This window comes from Pyxicephalus adspersus, chromosome 3 (assembly GCF_032062135.1).
Source record: "Pyxicephalus adspersus chromosome 3, UCB_Pads_2.0, whole genome shotgun sequence".
Taxonomy (NCBI): Eukaryota; Metazoa; Chordata; class Amphibia; order Anura; family Pyxicephalidae; genus Pyxicephalus; species Pyxicephalus adspersus.
Genome location: NC_092860.1, coordinates 51,905,118 through 51,920,901, shown reverse-complemented (window position 1 = coordinate 51,920,901; position 15,784 = coordinate 51,905,118). Strand labels below are relative to the sequence as shown.

The 15,784-nt window shown below is 37.2% G+C and overlaps 1 protein-coding gene across 2 annotated transcripts in view; it reads left to right on the top strand.

Annotated features, from left to right (window-relative positions):
• Positions 1-13,986: 13,986 nt before the first annotated feature.
• HOPX (HOP homeobox) overlaps positions 13,987-15,784 on the top strand; it is a 16,263-nt gene continuing 14,465 nt past the window's right edge. Inside the window, exon 1 of one of the 2 annotated variants that reach the window (XM_072404571.1) lies at positions 13,987-14,160. The gene's annotated coding sequence lies outside the window, so the exon portion shown is untranslated. The other variant, XM_072404572.1, reaches the window with a different exon arrangement.

Sequence of the window (15,784 nt, the reverse complement as noted above, 5' to 3'; positions counted from 1 at the left end):
TTGTAAAAGGCACAGTTTTGAGTGGGGTAATTTTAAAATGCAGCAAGGAGAGTTCTCTTTATAAACCCATTCTTAGGCTAGGTAAACACGTGCAATAATTATCATTAGAAAACGAACAGTTATTGCCGATTATTTTGAACGATCATATTGTGCACAATTCTGTACATGCTGTAACAATACAATTGTTCAAATATAATCCACCAATAATGTACACACTAGATACGATCCTTTGAATGACTGTTTGCGAACAAAAGTGTATCACACAACAATCCACGATTACTGAACAACCTTACACACAATAGATTGCGAACGATCGTTGCCCAATCAGATCCGCTGGCATGTAGTTGTGCACTATTTTAGTTACTTGAGGTACGTTTATGAGCGTTATCTATAAAGTTGCTTGCAATGTTTAAAAAATTAAAACACAGGGTTAACGTGGGAAAACGCGTGTAAACGCTTCCATTGCGTTTTCCCAGGTTTATAAGCACTTGAAACGTAAACTTGTTAAAACCTGGGAAAACACGGTATTGATGTTTTCCAGCGTTTTAAAGGCAAGATGTAAAACGGTAAAAAAAAGTGCATAAAAACGAAGTAGGAACGTTTACATGCGTTTTTAAAAACGTCCGTGTAGACCCAGCCTAAAGCTTCAACTGCCGCCTAGATAAAAGGATAATATTCATATGATATTTCATATTTTTTGTAACTAAAAGGTGTTTCAAAATGTTAATTTTTTAGTCCTGAGCATAATGAATACATAAGGAAAAAAATATACAGTGCATTCCAATTAAAGTACTGGTCTACAGAATTAGGTAATATGCATGTTAGCAGCCTGCTTCAGGATATGAGACAAATTTGATAAACATTTTAAATAGATCTGCATTAGAGGCAACTAAAAGGTTTTTATTAGATTGCATGTCTTAACCTCTTCACAGTCTACCCTGTAATATAAGTGTTCAAGCAAATGTCATGCCAAAATGAGACTAGTATTGAGTATTACTAAAGCTGAACTCCAGACACAAAACTCAAATCTAGTGTTACTCAACCATTTTAGCATGAAGGAACAGTTGAAAAACATTTTAGGTCTTCAGGGAACCCCTTCTATAATTAATAATTCCACAGTTTCCACTTTAGCGTAGTGGTAAATAGGAAGAATGACTCCTACATTGCTGGCCATTGGGAAGAATGTCACCTTACAGACAGCCAAAAAGATCACTGGTGTCACTTAAAGCATACCTAAACTCAGAATTTTCACTTTACATAAAACGGTAGAGAATCCTTTTATGTTAAGTAAAAATTCTGTTGTTTTTTTTTTCAGTGCAATACCTTTTTTAAAAAAAAAAATTGCGAATGAATGGGAGCGCAAAGCCCCCGGGATATGTACATCACGCATCCCAGGAGGCTCTTGGGTGCTCCTTCTGCGCATGGATCTCGGGCATGCGCAGAAGGAACCTTTTTGTGAAAAGGGAAAAAAATTGTCGATCTCAGGCACGCGCAGTGAGATCGGCAATTTTTTTCCAACCTACACCACCTGATCTCGCGCCTGGGTTGGGTGATGTAGGTACCAACAAGAACCAGAGGAGAAGAAGGCGGCGAGTTGTTTCAGGTTGTTACGGCACTGATTTTGAAGACATCTAGGGAAGAGATTTAACAAAGAACGCTCATGGCTATGAATTTTGACAATATTGACAATATTCAGCTTTAACTAAAAATTTAAGTAGCCTTTCTGCATATTCCTATATGTGCGAGGGAGAAATAAAACAGAATGTTAATAACGGCAATAGTCCTAATGACATTCCTTTGCTTGCCAAGCCCTATTGGACCCCTGGTTAATAACTGGTAATCAAGTAATGATATTTGTGTGCACAGGCGTCTCTTCTACAGGTGGTTGCTCTACTAATTGACTACAGGCATGTAACTATGGCAATGATGGAAATTGTTGACATTAACCTCAGCCACAGACCATGTTCAGTGCATCTGAATGTACATTCCTGACACACCCTTAGCCTCATTCATGTTTCTCCTAAATCAAGGAAACTTGAATAACTCTTTGTTTGTAGAGCAGTATGAATATAATGATAACATCCTAGAAATATTCAACCAATCCACTTTTTATATATTGATAAAAGTAATGCTCATATTTTGGACACCTGTTCTTTTGTTTTGGTTCCATTCAACAAGTATGTAAGGGAACACTTGGGCAGATGTATGAAAGAACTGGATCCTATGACTATCCATGTTTGTTCACTACAGTTTCTTCTTCCTAACTGCTGTCATAAATATATATAAATATGACCTCAAATGAACAACAACACATGACAAATAAGACCATGTCAGTATTTATTTAACAAAGTCAAATTGCAGAAGCAGCGTGTGGAAAAATTAGGTACACCTTTATCACTCCCATTGAAATTTAGGTAGTATCAGCCAGGTGCTGCTAATCAAATGCATTGGATTAATTGATCATCAACAATATTAACAGCCTATACAAAAGCAGGCATTCGGCAGTCTTTTAGTCAGGAATGTTTAGTTTTTTATTAAAATTTTGCCAAGGAGTGAACACATCAGCAATCATCAGTGAGGTCAGACTGTGCAAAGCTCAGAGAAATTGCAAAACAAAAAAAAAATCTTGACTGTACAACTAATAAAAACATTGAACATCAACATGTTTTTTTAATTATGTGTGTGTGTCTTTATAAATACAGTTTATTAATAATTCTATAAATATATGGATACATTTATATGTATATAAAATCAATTTCAAAGATAAAAAGCGCTGTAGACTCTTCAAATGCAATAAATGTAGGTATAACTTGAAAAAGTGAGCAAATGAATTCACCTGAATACTAATATAAAAAACTGCTTTGTAACAACCTGAGTATTATGGATCATGTAAAGGGAAATTAAAAGTTTTTTAATTGTGTTTGTCTATTTTAATTTTTTGAAATGTTAATATTCACATCAAATTTTTCTTTTACAAACATTTAAGATAAATTTCATCCATTACGTTTTTTAGCATATAAACTAGGCCTACTATTCTGCTAATTTCCTTTTCTGTATTGGGCCATGTACCATATTTATGCTTCATCAGAAAGAAAAATTTCTACCTTGACCCAGTCCAAGAAAATTCAAAACCTGGTCTGTGGTTGGAGGGCAAAACATTGACACCTTGGAGTAACAATACATTTATTGTATTGCTATTCTATCAAAAAAGTAAGTAAGCTAAGTAAAAAATGACTGGGGAGATTTGAAACATTCAGTGGTGCATTTGCAAACATTTCAGAAGCAGTTTCTAAAACTACACTATTCCTATACACAGTAGAAATTAACATAGGGAACATACAGTGCAGCAAAACTGCAACACAAACTATTTTTTCTTCTTACATAATGTGCTTTTACTGGCATAGGAAATTCACAGGAATTACAGATGTAAAGATTTAGATTTTTTTTTTTTACATCGGGGTGTGTTCATGCTTCTCCCGCTACTGAATGGTTGTTACAAAGGGCAGGAAAACATACCTGCAAGGGAAAATGTGCAGACCTGGCAGAGGACCCACATTGTGGTAACATCTATCCAAAACAATCTGCAAACTTCCACTTCTTACAAACTGGTCTTTGTTTTTGAGAGCTGAGACATGATTTAGATCACTCACCCCTGCTAAATACTATGTTTCTGTTTCATTTATTATGTACCCTTATTAAATACTTCTAGCTTAAAGTGGAACTAAACTAAAAATAGAAAATCACACTTACCTTTAATCCTGCAGATCCCTCGATGGCCCTGGTCCTTTCCACGATCCGGTCCAGCGTCGTCCTTGAAATCCTCTCTGCGGAGGAAGCGCCGGGCGCTGCCATCTTCCATGCTCTCCTCCATCTTCTTTCTCACTCTTCTTTCTCCATCACTGCACAGGTGCGAGATCAGATGATGCTGTGTTGCACTTTAAAGAAAAAACATCAACACTTTTACTTGTTATAGAAGGGTTGTCCACCCTTCTATGTAAAGTAAAAATGTTGAGTTTAGGTACGTCTTGGTGTCACCTTTGACTCGGCCCTCTCATTTACCCCCCATATTCAGAACATTTCCAGGTCCTGTCACTTTCACCTACGCAACATCTCTAAAATCCGCCCCTACCTGTCCCCTGAGACCACCAAACTCCTTGTACATGCTCTTATCATTTCTCGTCTGGACTACTGTAACATCCTTCTCGCTGGTATTCCACTAACCCGACTCTCTCCCCTACAATCTATCATGAATGCTGCAGCCAGACTCATCCATCCTTCCCTCCGCTCCTCTTCCGCTACATCTCTTTGTAGTTCTCTCCATTGGCTTCCATTTCACCTTAGAATCAAATTCAAGCTCCTGTGCGTTGCCTTCAAATCCCTACACAGTTATTGTCCCACTTACATTTCTGACATGGTTAAAAAATACTCCCCCTGCCGCTCTCTCCGCTCCTCCAATGACCTCTTAATGACTTCCTCACTCATAACACCATCACACGCACCGATACAAGACTTCTCTAGAGCTGCTCCAACTCTCTGGAATGGTCTTCCTCGTCCTATTCAGCTTGATCCTACTTTCTGCTCATTTAAAAGAGCGCTCAAAACCCATTTTTTCAAACTTGCCTACCTGTCTTCTTCTGTCATTTGAAACCGCCACTACTTCCCACACTACATATCTCCCATCCTATTGTGTGTGAAATTCCCCCACCTACTAGATTGTAAGCTCTTCGGGGCAGGGTTCTCTCCTCCTGTATCACTGTCTGTATTAGTCTGTCATTTGCAATCCCTATGTAATGTACAGCGCTGCGTAACATGTTGGCGCTATATAAATCCTGTTTAATAATATTATTAATAATAATAATAATAATAATAATAATAATTTCTTCTCCTAGTATGTCTACCTTGATAGTAACCCTGGTTTTAAAGGGTTATTCATGAAATGTGCTACTAAATACACATACACATTTATTCTCCCCATCATTTTTGCCGTTTGTCTTATATTAAATCTGTAAATAAGTCAGCTCCTAGCAGACAACCATGTGAATAATCTCATCATAGTTCACAAGGACACACACTTCTTTTGAAATCAAATGTTAATATAATTTGACAGACACTCTACTCCTTTAATTAAGACTTATTTGATATAAGGATGCCACTCCTTATATTTTACACTAAACTGGATCTTATGATAGATCATCTCCCTAATTGTGTTTGTGACATTATCTGCCTACATAAAAAAGAAGCTTGCCTTGTAGAGCACACTAAAATAAAGACAAGCACTGTAAATCTAAAGCCTATCCATAGGTGTGTTCGTCAAAGCACATCAATACATCATTCTTGTGAAGGTTTAGTGAACCGAGCAAAGCTTCTTGGTTGTCATTCTCTGCTTCAGCTGCCAAGAAAAGAAACAGGATTAGATGTATTGTATTTTCTGCAGACTTAAGACTCAACAGGGTGAGGCAGTTTTATGGAATGAAAACTGTGATTTTATTTTTTTACTAGCGGTGCAACTGTAATTACTTTAAAATATGTCACATTCCAAAACTTTTCTAAATAAATAAAGTTTTGCCCAAATTATGGTTTTGATACTACTTTTAAATGCAATATATTTCTAATCCACAAAGATGTGTTTTAATGGTACTATGAACTATTGTTAATAATATTTTGGTATTATTACTTGATATTATTGTAAGTGGTAACCAATGTACTTCATATGCTTGGTACTATTTACATCAAGCTTGTCCTCAGGTCCAAAAGATCTGGTTAATTTTGGACAAAGGAGTGTTAAGTTTTTGCTCATAATACAATCCATATTTTTGAGATTCCTGTTTTGTCGACCCTAGGACTTGTATACAATTTACTACTTGCCACAGTAGGTAGGTAACAACAGAGTAGACTGACATTTGCAGACATCTTGCATTGTGGCAGCAGCAAAGCTTGCACTTGTTACGTTGTTGATCTAATTTCCCATAAATATATTGCCAAAAATGTGAAAAATACAAATCTTTGCAAATTGTTTACAACAATATTATACAAATTGTGAATGTCAAACCAAAATGACTTTAAATTAAAAATGTAAGGTTTAAGGGTAGGGTTCCATTGCTTTAAAACCTCATGTTGAACCTGAAATTAAAAAGTGAAGGTTGTTAGCTTATTGGTAACACCTTCAAATCTGAGTGGTCCAAAATTCCAGTGCGATTAAGATCAGTTATTTCTTCCAAAGGGTGTGCTACCAAGCATTAAGTTGTGGATGCCAATAATTTTGTTCAGGCATTTTTTTACATTTTACTCTTTTTAAATCTCCACTCCTAATACTTTGAATGAATTAAGCAAGAATGGTTTAGATGCACTTTCTAAGAAAACCTGGAAAGCCACACGGGAAAATACTGCCAAACCACTTTTTGAATGTTTTGTTAACAGTAATTTTTGAGAGTTCACATTACTTTAACTAATGCCTCAAAAAAGTCATAAATTGAACCTGCTTTTACCAAAACTTTGTTTTTAGGGATATGGACAACACTCTTCATATATGGTAACAGTTCCCCATTGCAGAAGAATCATAAACATGCTGTTGTCTTTCGAACCTATTGACGTGCAAGATTTTCCAAGATCTTGTGCACGCTGTTTGTTACAGATATAAAATCTGAGTGAATAGGCTGATGTGTAGGATCAAGAACATGTGCATAATGGTATACCTAACCATTGTTTTTTGACACCATGTATCATCTATTTATTCAGTTTTGACAATAAAGACTTTCCTGTTTGATTGCCAAGTTTTAATCCACTAAGCCTATGAATCCTCCAGAACAAAAAGCATATACCACAGGCTGTCCTCAAACATACACCCAACCAATATAGAGGGCCTGTCTCATAAATGAGGTCCTAAAACTAATTTGCGTTTTAGTTCAAGCCCCATAGTGTGTTCACTAATTTTCAGGTGATCCCATTGATCTGCAAAAACTTTGTTGATTCCAGCTATGGACATTCCCTTAATTTTCCTTTCATTTGTTTCTTTAAATAAACTTGTAAGCTGTTTATCATCAGTTATGATCTAAAAGATTTGTGGTACCCATGCATTGCGTTTCTGTACCTGCTTATTTAAAGGGTTCAGCACCCTGAAGATCTAGAAAAGAGAATATGAAGACAAAAAAAATTAAGCATGAAATGGATATGGCAAGATATGGTATCTTAGTAGTGATGCCTTTTAGGAGATCCAGAAATCAATCCAATGACATAGTATAAAAATGTGGTTTTGATAATGATGTTGAATTGTTCTAAAATGGCGTTTCCTAAACTTAAAAAAAATAAATAAACAATCTCACTATGGTAAAACTCATATGCCTAATCTTAGTGTTAAGTAGTACACTGAATTGTCACCCGTACCAATATATAACACTGGTCAACAACATTTTCTTGCCAGGTTAAAGTTATTTTAAGTTATGTTTGATGCACAGATTCCAGATATGGTATTGGTTTTGCTAGATTGTCTTTAGTTTTTGAAATAATGACCTCAATATTAACCTCATAGAAAACTAATGAAACATGAAAATTAAGCAAAATTAAACTAGATATGCCTACGTATACAAAATTAAATTTTTGAAATACCTAATTTCAATATATTCTATATTCAGTATATTTACACAACTAATCACAAAGAATTCATTGAAAAACTCAGTAGCAGTAGTCTGCCATCATGTGTCTATTCCATCTGCCCTGATACCTTTCCTCCATCACCTTTATATCTTGATGGTACCTCTCCCTTTGTTCCTCACTGAAATCGCCAAGGTTTTCTGGAATTTTTTGCAAATGGCTATGGAGGTAGTGTACCTTTATGCTCATAGTAGCACCCTAATGTTTAAAGTTTAAGAGCAAGTTTTGTACTAGTTCTTCGTAACTTTGTGCTTTATGGTTACTCAAGAAGTTCTTGATAACCATGACATAGCTGTGCCAGGCAGAAGCTTCGGTATCAGTAATGTAACTTGTGAAATTTGAATAATTTATCAGTTTCTGAATCTGGGGTCCATCAAAGATTTCAGCTTTTAATTTTTCAGTACTAAATCCAGGTAAGAAATTACAAATGTATTTGAAGCAATCACTGTCCTTGTTCAGAGCTCTAACAAATTGCTTCAATAATCCCAATTTTAGGTGTAGTGGAGGACCATTGGCTCGTTATTGATGTTTGTTGCACCTTTTTTCATGTTTTCCCATGGAGGCCATGTCACTTTTTTCGAGTGATCCTGCTTTGCTCTACTATCCCACAAGCAGATGAAACATGAGTACTTTATGTATCCACTTTGCTGTCCAAGTAGGGATGTTATAACAGTACACCTCTCTGGTTATTTTAACTTCCGGTCTCAGACAGTTCTTTTCTTTTAGCCTGGATGCTACAAGTTCAGATGCTTGTTTTGACAGACTTAGGTCACATATTAAATCATTGCGCTTTTCTTGGGAGAACTGCTGGTTTGATAAAACACTTCCTTCATATTCACTTCCGCTGCCTATTACTGGATTACACCCCAAACCCTGTATATCCTCCATGTCGGATACAGGAATATCAGGGAGTGTACTGAACACTGGTATGGGAACATCAGCACCATGCGGCACAGGTCGTCTTGCTGATTCCAAATCACGGTACTCCCACTTGTTTTTCTTGTAACGATTGAAACCTTTTACATTCACAGCACAAAAATAACAATCATTGTGATGATTTTTGAGCTCTCGCCATACCATAGGTACACCAATGTTCAAACTTTTCAGTTTTCCATTTTGCTGTAATTTTCCTGTAATGTTTCTTCTCTGTTTGCTGAGAATATTCACCACAAATGTAGGAAAATAAATTCGGGTGATTTAAACAACTTCTTCTTGAAGAACTCATATTTCTGTAAAAAAAAAAAATGAAAAAAGAAGGGAGATGAAAGTTTCATGAAAATAATGCTATATTTAATATATAAAATGCAAAACATCAGTGTAAATAAAGATTGATAATAATATGCTGTGTTTACACTTGTTGTTGGTAAAATTGTCTATTCCAATTCCTGTATCACAAGAACTAGAGCCAATTCAATAAAACTGATGTCAGTTCTGGATTCAGCAGACCTGAAGTACACTAAATATATTGAAAAATCCTTGGCAAGTGAAAAAATATTTTTTTTGTTAAGCTGTGTAATCATTGCTTTAATTGACTTTATAAACATTGCTTTTGCAGATGCTATTTAAATGCCAGAGCTTCTTTTTAACTGTGAGTAGCCACCGGTTCTAGTTGTCAAAGTTTGCTATAAGGTGTATATTCGAAGGACAACTGTATATCCCATTATATTCAACCTATAAACTAAACTAAACTAAGTTTCTATAGCTTATATTTTGAAACAGTTTACAACTAAAATCTAAATGATTACCAATCGATTCTACCTGTTCCCCCATAACAATTTATAGTCTAATGTTCCTATCCCAGTATGGATGGTTAATAAAGAGCAAATCAGTGCAGCAGTTCAGCAATAACTTTTGTTTTAGATAGTGGGAGGTAACAGGAGCTGCAGTAATTTTAAAATAAGGTATGCAATAAAATATTTTTAATAGCACTAGTTGTCAATGGTTCTAGTCATCTTTGGTGATAATGCTTACTCGCAAGGCGTTAGCTGTAACACCTATCAATAGTAAATTGCTCCCTGTGTGCAAAAAAACATCCTCCACATACATAAGCACAATCTAGTTTTTCATTGGCTTAAACATGTGTGGGCATCCTGGTAATTGTTATGCAAGCTACTAGAATGTCATCACTTTTTATTTGGTTACACCCTGTACCTACTGTATGTACGCATTGGGTAAAACAGAGATAATATCTAAATGAATGAGATAATTTAAATACATATTTACTTATCATAGACTTCATTTAGGGTTTTGTTGTAAACTTTAATTATGAATCATAACTCTAGATGTAAACAGGAAAATATATAATGTCCTTTACTGCCTAAAACACATCAAATATGGTGAAACTCTACACCAATAATATATTCAGTATCAAAGGGCATTTTTTAACAGTGAATGTGACATTTATCAAGCATTCGTTATAGGTAAATTAATTATTGTAGTTTAATACAAATGCACCAGAAACAAACACCTGGAGTGAACATTTACTGATTACTGGCCCCAAGTTTTATTGTCAATTTCATTTGAACAACTGTCTCACTACAGGCAATGTGGCCTCCCCTGAGGTTTGGGATCTAAAACACACATTGGGCTAAGTTGATATTGTTGCAGAGGCACAGAATTAATGCCTTGTGCATGATTTATTGCTGTGTGGTGATGTTTAGGGCACATTTTTTTATGCCTGGATGGCTCAGGGATTGGGGCTATGATATGAGAGCCACAGGTTTCTTGAATTTGTTAACTATATTTGTTTTAAAAGGTTAAAAATAATTTTTTAAATCTTGACATCTTAGAAGTGGTTTGCATGACCCCTCAAGGTTCTTGCAGCCTTGAAGCCTAATTTTTTTCATGCCACTATATTGATTGCTGGTACTGGATTTTTAGCAGCTCTTGTCATCTCTGGGTATGCGTATACAAGTTGCAGCCTTGACTGCAAAACAAGGTATGCATTGATGAACTCATTTTCCTAAGGAGGGTTAGGTGTGCATGTCTTAAATGTGGTGGCAGGCATAGACGTAGTCTTTGGTGCTGGTGGCACATGCAGTGATCATATCCCATGAATAAATTGCGGTGGCCACATTGGGGACATACAGTGGATACACAGCCGAGGAAGAAGACCCACCACCACCCCATTTGACTCCAAGGACACTCACTGCTGCAGCTTAAATTGATTCTTTATCATTGTGTACTTCATGTGTGCAGTCGGTACCAAAGACCATACATCCGTTGTCTGGGTCATTGTTACTCAAGAAGGAAATATGACACCAAAGGCGTCTAGGGCTAAAAAAAGTATTTGGGAAAAGTTTTCTGTGATAGTAAGATGAGGAAGCAAAGGTTCAGATGTGACATTGATAAAGTAATGGTGAAAGGTCTGCTTGAACTATTGCTAACAAAATATGTTAATAGGGGTTAAAACATTGACAGATGTTGACACATGCTATTAAGGCCAATTACCTGGTCAAGGTGTAACCAGCTTAGCAAGGCTGAGTTATTTTGCAAGGTATATAGCTGGTAATAGCATTTAAGAGTACATTAAAGAATTACTAGCAAGGATTTCAGATCATGTATTTGAGTAAGGGGTAATTAGTAATGTCTGGTCTTTAGAGAGGCTCACCTCTAGCACTGGTAATTCCTTTTCTTCAGATTGCAAGATATTTCAGATCTGGAATAGCACTGAGGACAAAGCTAGAAGGCGGTGAAGGACTTTGAGCCCGAAAAGATTCCCTGTATGTTTCACTGTGGAGAAGCAAAGAGCTGCAAAAGTTTGGTGCTCCATTGAGGTCAAGCTGGTAAAAGATAAATTAATCCAGATCCACAAAACTGATTCATCCACAAGGAACAAATGAACTGGTAAAATACATATAAAGCAGTTAAATGTGTATTAAAACACCAAAATGATTTGAATGATAATGCATACATATATAAATATTTTTATATATATATATATATATATATATATATATATATATATATATAACCCTATGGATTATTGTAGCCAGTATAGACACTACAGCAGCAATTCATTTAATTTAAATCCTCACCATTAAGTTATGTAAGTGGGATACCTACCTGGGAACCTATTAAACGTAATACTTACATACTCTGAGGATGTATCTTTACTTAAAGAGAAGAGCTAGGGAACCAGCATCGGGCAGATTGGACTATTTGAGGAATTCAAATCACAACAAACCATACCAACTATAAGATTAGAATTACCTTACTGCTCTACACTATATGCAACAAAATCTGTGCCAGGAGTGGGCCAAAACATTCTACATTGGTCTAATATCCCTTTACAAAATGATGCATCCAGCCTCCCCTTTTTTATTAACTTTAGACCTATAAATGAACCTACATCTACAACTAAATCCTCCCTACTTTAGCACCTATGGAGCCACTGCCCAGAACAAGTTACAGGCCTTCCAAATATGAAACTATAATATAAAGAAGTCATACTGACCTAATTTATAGCCTGGATAATTTATGACGAGCATAAACTTTCATCTTCATTAAGAAAAACTCTTTACTTGTTTACTTCTCCTTACAAAGGTCAAATGACCACAATACTTGGGAACCCAACATTCCCAGCTGCTTTAATTCACAAATGACATGGATGGAAGGGGTCTAATCACTCATTGCTCTCACAATTACATTGGACCTTCTCCCAGGGCACAGGCTATTTAGGTAGGTTTCTCTGGTCAAAAACTGGACAGAACCTAGCACAATCTCATTGCTAGCACCAATTAGACAACCATTAGATCTGCTAATGAAGTATTACTACAAGGCATAAACAAACTTGGCTACACTTTGAAGATTTATTGATTTTGTAGGTTAAGACCACACAGAATGGTGTAGGTGTGTGCCTAGGTACATGGCTTGCCCATGTTTTTTTCTAAGCAACTTATGGACTGGTCCTAAAGCATGCACATACTTCTATGCATTGAATAGCCATGCATGCTTTCTGGTGCAAGGGTGTGCATGTCCCTGGATTGATGACACACACACGTCTTACCGGTGGCCTCTTTAAACTCTTTCCCTGCCTTTATTCCTTGCTGACTGGTCTTCAGCTCCGTATACACCTGACCTGACCTTTGACTTGTATTTCTTGTGGCGACCTGGACTGTAACTTGATCTTGCTTCTTGTATGACACTCTTGTTGGACTTCCTATTGATGACCTTGGCTTACTTCTGTCAGCGCATTGACAACTTTAGCCTAGTATCGATTTGCTCCTATTGCCACTAGTGCCCTTTTGGCCCCCTGCGCACAGTAACCAACATCAGATCCACTAGGGCCAGAACAGTATACAAGGCTACCCTTGTCCGCTCAAGTATCCACCAGTTATGTGATAGATTTGTAATCTCATACTGAAAAGCGGGCATTGGCCACTGGCAACCCTCTATTGAAAATACACATTTCTGATGCTACATTACAAACAACTTTCCTATTTTTTACTGTTTTGCTGCATTAGGAAAGTAAAGCTACGTACACACGTCAGATTTTTATCGCCCGATAATCGGCATTGGCCAATTATCGGGCGAAAATCTGCCGTGTGTACAGTCGGTGTCGTCCATCGTCCGGACGACCGACCTGCCGGATCCACGGACGATGGACGACAGCCGATCCTAATGAAAGGGAAGGGGAGAGCGTGCAGCAGGGTGCCGCTCCGTCGCTCTCCCCCTGCCCTCTCCATAGAGCATGAATGGTGCTGTATGTACAGCACCGTTCATGCATCGTGCACTCCCTTGTCGTTGGAAAGGATCGTGAAAGATCCTTTCCAACGACAAAAATTGGAAGTGTGTACGCAGCTTAAGGAACATGATCTCTGGTGAAGAACAGTATTGTCTTTGCTTTAATCTAATCTTTGTTCTTCCCGGAGTTTGTTTTTTAGTGAGATAAGCACATTTTTTTCTCATACTGGCCTACTTTTAAGAGTTGCCTGGATGTCTCTGGCTTCAACACTTTCTGATTTACCGGCCAAATGTGGATCAAAGATAGTTTGCAGATCTAAATCATTCCAGTGCCTTGGAAACTATTAAAACCATTGAATCAGCACGACAGCCAGGTAACTAATATCTTCCAAAAAGTTACCAATGGTAGCCTTTGCATTTCTTTATCATGGGTTTTCTTTAAGATAATGTGACTTTTTAGAACCGTGAATGGTGCGCTTAGACAATAGCTGGAAAAAGTGTAGGCTGCCATATGATCTCATCATCTTGTACACACGCCACTTAACACCACTTAAGAGTACATACTGTCACCTAAGTGAAAAGAGATTTCAGCAACTCCTTCATAGCTTATGTAGGCTTCTGCCAAGCTCACTAGGCGTGTGCTGAATGTGAAATATGAAACACCCATTGAGCAGCATATGGAAAAGCAAGCCTGAGACAGGAACAACAGCTCCATAGAAACTCTCAGCGTACGCCAAGAGAAGCGGCAGCGTGTGATCGCTCAGCTGACAAGTGATCTCCCCATTACTAGCATCTCAGTTGTCTGGGCCTGTGCTGCAGGTTTTTCAGGTACTTGTGTTTGTTCAATTATAACACAACAATGTACAACAAACAAGTAGGCGTCACATCTGTGCACAGTAAAACAGCTAAAAAGCTTTCCATTACTGCTTTTTATTAAGTCAAGACGTGCTGGCTGAGTGTGTGCAATCTGTTCCAGGCAACGTATTCTCTTATGTAAGTAACTGATTATTTTTTCTGGGATGGAGAGAGGATTGCATCTTTTTATGTAAGCTGTACATACAGATATTTGTGAAGGGAAGGACAGACATCTTGGACAAAAGTTTTTTCATTATATAATCTGTCATATAATATTAATCTTCTGACAAAGCAGAGTGATGCAGATTCCTAAAACTTCCTGCAGTAATATTGCATGCATGGTTATAATTTTAATAATGCGTACACAAAAAATTGTGGATTTAACCACCTAGTGGCTCCCAATGAGTTTTGCAAGAATGATTGATTATTACCATCATCATCATAATCATCTACTATTTAGAGAGATCTTTTCTATGGTATAAGACTTTTACTATGTTTGTGCACTGTATTCACTTATGGCCCCAATCCACCATAGGAGTGCTGAGGATCTTGGAGTGAAAATGAATGAACATAGGCAGAGGACTTACTGCCCTGATGCTCAACCTGCAGCACTTGACTCTTGGCACGGTTTTGTCTGTGTTTTGTAAAGAAGAATAGATTTTAGTGAAGTAAAAATATTCTTTAGACCAGCTTTATTTATGTTTCATTTTTAGGGGGGAAACAGGATGGACACATGTGGAAGAACTGATTAGTAGAAGAGTTGTAATAGAAGTGATCTCTAGCGGTATCAGGTTGCATGTCTCCAATCTATGTTCCTTTAGGCATGTCCTTTTTTCCAAGTTTCCAAGAACTCCTTTATTATGTTTGCAGTCTCTGACCATCTCTTATAGAGTGTCTAGGATCTCTGATTATCTCCTGTCGAATGTTTTCAATCTCTTACAATCTCTGGTGGTATATCTGCAGTCTCTAACCATCTCCTGTAGTATTTGCAGTCACTGACCATCTCTTGTACAATGTTTGCAGCCTCTGATTATCTCCTGTAATATGCCTTCAGTCTCTGCCATCTCTTGTAGAATATTTGCAGTCACTGACCATCTCTTGTACAATGTTTGCAGTCTCTGATTATCTCCTGTAATATGCCTTCAGTCTCTGTCATCTCTTGTAGAATGTCTGCAGTCCCTTCTGATCTCCTGCAGTAGGTCCACAGCCTCCATATTCTTTAGGATGTTTGCACCCTCTGACCATTTCCTATAGAATGTATATTATTGTATGTTTGTAGTATATGTATATATTGTATATTTGCTGTGGTACCGGTATGCCTGCAGACTCTAACCATTTCCTGTAATCTCTGACCATCTGCTGTAGAATGTCTGCAGTCTTTGACCATTTTTTTGTATACATTCAGTCTCTAACCATCCTCTGTGAAACGTCTGCAGTCTCTAACCATTTCCTGAAGTATGCTAGCAGTCTCTAACCATCTCCTGTAGTCTCTGGCCATCTCCTGTAGAGTGTCTGCAGTCTCTAACCATTTCCTGAAGTATGCTAGCAGTCTCTAACCATCTCCTGTAGTCTCTGTCCTTCTCCTGTAGAATGTCTG